The 4,363-nt window shown below is 34.3% G+C and overlaps 1 protein-coding gene across 1 annotated transcript in view; it reads left to right on the top strand.

The window, feature by feature from the left end:
* The first annotated feature begins 2,667 nt into the window (after positions 1-2,667).
* The window catches only part of LOC107733210 (protein phosphatase 1H-like), a 46,208-nt gene continuing 44,512 nt past the window's right edge, over positions 2,668-4,363 (top strand). The window contains exon 1 of the mRNA XM_016544755.1: positions 2,668-2,726. The gene's annotated coding sequence lies outside the window, so the exon portion shown is untranslated. The remainder of the gene's footprint in view (positions 2,727-4,363) is intronic.

The raw sequence follows: 4,363 nt of genomic DNA, 5'->3' as shown, positions 1-4,363 counted from the left end.
AAAACAAAATATATATCGTGTGTTTGAGTGGTCCAGACGCTACAGAGTCCCAGCCTCAGAGGAGACGAGAGCAGTGGATGTTTTTTATTTATTTACTGTATATTTAAGCTGCTGCCACACAAACTTTTGTGTTTTTAATATAAACTTGTGTGTATTTATTTAACAGTTTAAGTGCTTAGACTTAAAAACTTAGTTTAGTACTCACATGCCGTGTGATAGCCGCTTTCTGTGCACGTGCTTCGGTGTGTGCACTTAGTTTAAACTTCTGATATACGGTTTTCTGATATGGCTTTAAAAGGTATGATTTCAGTATGATAGACATGATAATCAAAACCAGACAGATGTTTTTTGGCAGAGTATCTGAGGCACGAGCTGTAAAGGCACAAACGGCTTTATTCTGGAAAAGGGAGGCAGGGAGCAGCAGCTCATTTGCATTTAAAAAGACATGCACTGCTTCCACTCAAAATAGGCATTTTCAAAATTAAATAATAAATGATCTGTGGGGTATTTTTAGCTGAAACTTCACAGACACATTCTGGGGACACCTGAGATTTACAGTAAATATACTCATCATACATAGAAAATACAATTATTAATTATTTAAAATATAAGATTAATATATGATGAATATATACAAAATGTATAGTGTATTGCCCACATATTTTTATAGATTAAATCCTTCATTTCAAATGTATTGTAATTGTTAACATTCCCTTCATATAATATACTTACCTAAATGTTTTTGGTGTCTTTAAATAGTACAATCAATTAAACTATTACTATGTCATTAATAGCACTTTTTTTCTACATTAAAAATATAGCACTTCAAGTACTTTATGCTAAAAGTATGCTTACTGTTAAACTTGAGTTTTGGTACCCCAGGTAAAAATAAAGTGTACTTGAATGCACTAAAAATACTTAAATACAAGCAAGTGCATGTCTAGTACATTCTTATTTTTTGTGCTATATAAAATTGTAAAAGTTATACACTAAATACACTAATTACAGTTTTTCTCAATCGATTTGACTCATGTCTCCAAACTCAGGTCACTGTTCTCAAAACAGTTAACACAGTGACCTGAATACTTTGTAATTGTCCTAAACAGATTGTACATTTATTAAAGTTTTCTTTGAGCGTTCGCCGGTTCCCGCCTCCTTCTTCCTCCTGGAATACAAAAGTTGTTACACCAACCAATACTTTAAAATATCTGAAAAAAATGTTTTACACAAATCACAAACATTTATGTACTATTTGTCCAAACACAACAAACAAAACTCTGTAATTTGTCGTTCGATCAAATGAACATAGTATATTTTCGATTGGCCCTAAACTGATAGCTATTCGGTTGATCATACACTCAACACAGGAAATGCAGTTTTCCAAATCGTTTACACATTTATCACAATTGCTTTAGGGTAATAATGAAAGGGAAAGTATACAATGAGCAAGAATGAATATGCAAAATAAAAATAATAATAAAATATAAATAAAATTTATTTACTATAAATATCCAAACATTTTTTCAGAATTTACGTTTGAGATCATTCAGGTGGACCATCAAGATTATTTTGAATGGAACAGGAGTATTGTTGACATGGTGGTCCAGAACAACATCCCCAGCCACAAAGGAAGAGGCCTGTGGAGATGTTGAGACAGGAGCTTTTTAAACATGGATTCAGACTTCTTACATTTTTTCTCCTATGATGCAAGCGCAGCAAATATGTAGTGTTGATAAAATGCAATGAAATTCTCTTCCAGATGTAAATGAAAGGCAAGATCAATAATTCAGTAATTCAGTTATATATACATATCCACCACTGTGCTGTAAAAGACTGATCTGTAGTTATCAGAAAAGTTTGTTTGCAGTTCTTGCTGCTAAAGGTGGCACAAACAGATTTTAAGTTTAAAGGGGCAATTAGTTTTTTCTCATGGGTGATAGCAGGTGTTGGATAACAATTTTTATTTTGTTTAGATATACACAATATATATAAAACAAAACTCCCTGTTGAAGAATTGCAATAAACATGTATTTTCATTAGCATATTTGTGCATCTACAGCTGAACGTGTTTTATAATCAATAGAGAAAACACCTAGAGATTTGATGTTAATATTTAATTGTAATAATTGCATTACTAGAAAAAATTGCAGTGTTTCATTTTGCAGTAAAGTTGAACTGTTTGGTTAAAATAATTTTGTGTTTGGATGGCTGTGTTAAATGTTTTGAGAACAAGTTGCATTGGAGAAAAGTGTCAAATCGATTGAGAAAAACTGTAAAAGTATATTTCTACTTCAGTAGTACTTCAGTGCAATTGCAAAAGTATACTAAATACCACTGATATTTAAATAGATTTTAGTGCATTGAAAAAGTATACTATCCCAAAAATATTCAGAGGACTTTGCTAGTAGCACATTTGGGAAGACTGTACTTACAACTATTTCATTACTAATATACTTTAAATAAAATCTATTTAATTTTTAAGTTTTTAATTTCTTTCTTTCTTTCTTTTTTTGTTTCTACAGCACTTGTACATTTGTTGTTTTTAAATGATTACTATAAACAAATTTTCATTTGCTGACATTATGGTCAGGTCCAGTATGGTTTGTACTTTAATACCTTAACCTTAAGTCCCACTTTCTTTTCTCTTTTTTTGTCTCAACAGGGCTTATAAAACCATTGAGGATGAGGACCTCAGATTTCCTTTGTTATATGGAGAAGGAAAAAAGGTAACACTGGTGAGAGAATCGGAGGACAAATTGAAGCAAAAAGAGCAAATCAAAAGGCAACTCTGGTCAGGCACTGCCACAAGACATGGCACTGGAACAGAAGTGTCAAGGCAAAGAGAAATTAACAATGGTATAGACAACAAGAGGAAAGAAAAGTAAGATTTATTTCATAGATGTAAAAACAAGGAAAGAATTAGACAAGATGAAAAAGGATAATGACAGGACAAGAGAGTCTCAACTACATCACCTTGTTATTGAAGGACTGCTACTATGCATAGAGCTGTACATACAGTACTATCATGAAATATCACTTATCTGACACTCAAAGTGGATATCACTCCTGTTTACTAGAGGGGTGCCCTCCAATTGCAAAGCATTAAACATTTTTTAAAGGGGTGGTTGATTGTGATTTCACTTTTTTAACGTTAGTTAGTGTGTAATGTGGCTGTTTGAGCATAAACAATATCTGCAAAGTTACGACGCTGAAAGTTCAATGCAAACGGAGATATCATCTTTTAAAATTATGGCAGTTTAATGCCTATAAAAACGTGTGGAGGGCTTTCAGCCCTCCTTGTGTGAAGACCGACGAGTGTAAAGACCTGCGACTTTACCTGTGTGACTACACTGAGCAACGAAACCGGCAACGCACTTAAGTATTATTTTTTGATGTCACAAACCCAGGAACATGCAACAAGGGGGGCGAGGCCATGCTGCACTGCTTTAGAGAAGAGTAAGAGTTGTTGCCATGCCGTCAAAACTAGGCACGAAAAAATCTATTCATAAATGAATCGCGATTCTGTCTTCTAATGATTCTAATGGATTCACAAGTTTCAAAATCAGTGTTCTAAAGCAGTGATTCTTAATCCTGTCCCTCGCGTCCCCTGCTCTGCACACGCTCTTCTCTGCATCTCTCTCTCTCTCTCTCTCTCTCATTCACATCATCAGCTCATCACAGCTCCATCAGTGAACTATGTTCCAATTATACACTTTATGTGTATAGACAGACAGATATTTTTCACATAGCTGAAAAGCGATTAGTCAACAGAAGAAACGGACAGCAGCGCATGAGTGTTTTGCTTAATACTTGTTTGTAGATCTGTTGTTTAAATTATTACTTGCTGCTAGGAAGGAATATTTCGTTTTCTACCTATTTCTACTTTGTATTTTCGCTGTAGTTTGTATTTTTGATTGCACTTACTGGTAATTATAATAATTGCCGTCGGCTAAGAAGGAGCCTGTGTTATCCCTTCCTGCACTTAAGTGCGAATTGTAGTTTCGATTTGAGTAATTGCCCTGCTATAGGCTATTGGCTGTGCTAATTAGAAGGGATCTGTTGTTTAAATTATTACTTGCTGCTAGGAAGGAATATTTAATTTTCTATCTATTTCTGCTTTGTATTTTCGCTGTAGTTTGTATTTTTGTTTGCACTTACTGGTAATTATAATAATTGCCGTCGGCTAAGAAGGAGCCTGTGTTATCCCTTCCTGCACTTAAGTGCGAATTGTAGTTTCGATTTGAGTAATTGCCCTGCTATAGGCTGTTAGGTGTGCTAATTAGAAGGCGGCCACAGCTGTTTTCACTTTTGGTATCGCTAGACCAGGGGTGGGGAACCTTTTTAAGAGCCAATTTTTTCTTTT

The sequence above is a fragment of the Sinocyclocheilus rhinocerous genome, unplaced genomic scaffold, assembly GCF_001515625.1.
Source record: "Sinocyclocheilus rhinocerous isolate Xijiao unplaced genomic scaffold, SAMN03320098_v1.1 scaffold6573, whole genome shotgun sequence".
Taxonomy (NCBI): Eukaryota; Metazoa; Chordata; class Actinopteri; order Cypriniformes; family Cyprinidae; genus Sinocyclocheilus; species Sinocyclocheilus rhinocerous.
This window is presented reverse-complemented; position numbering and strand designations above follow the sequence as displayed.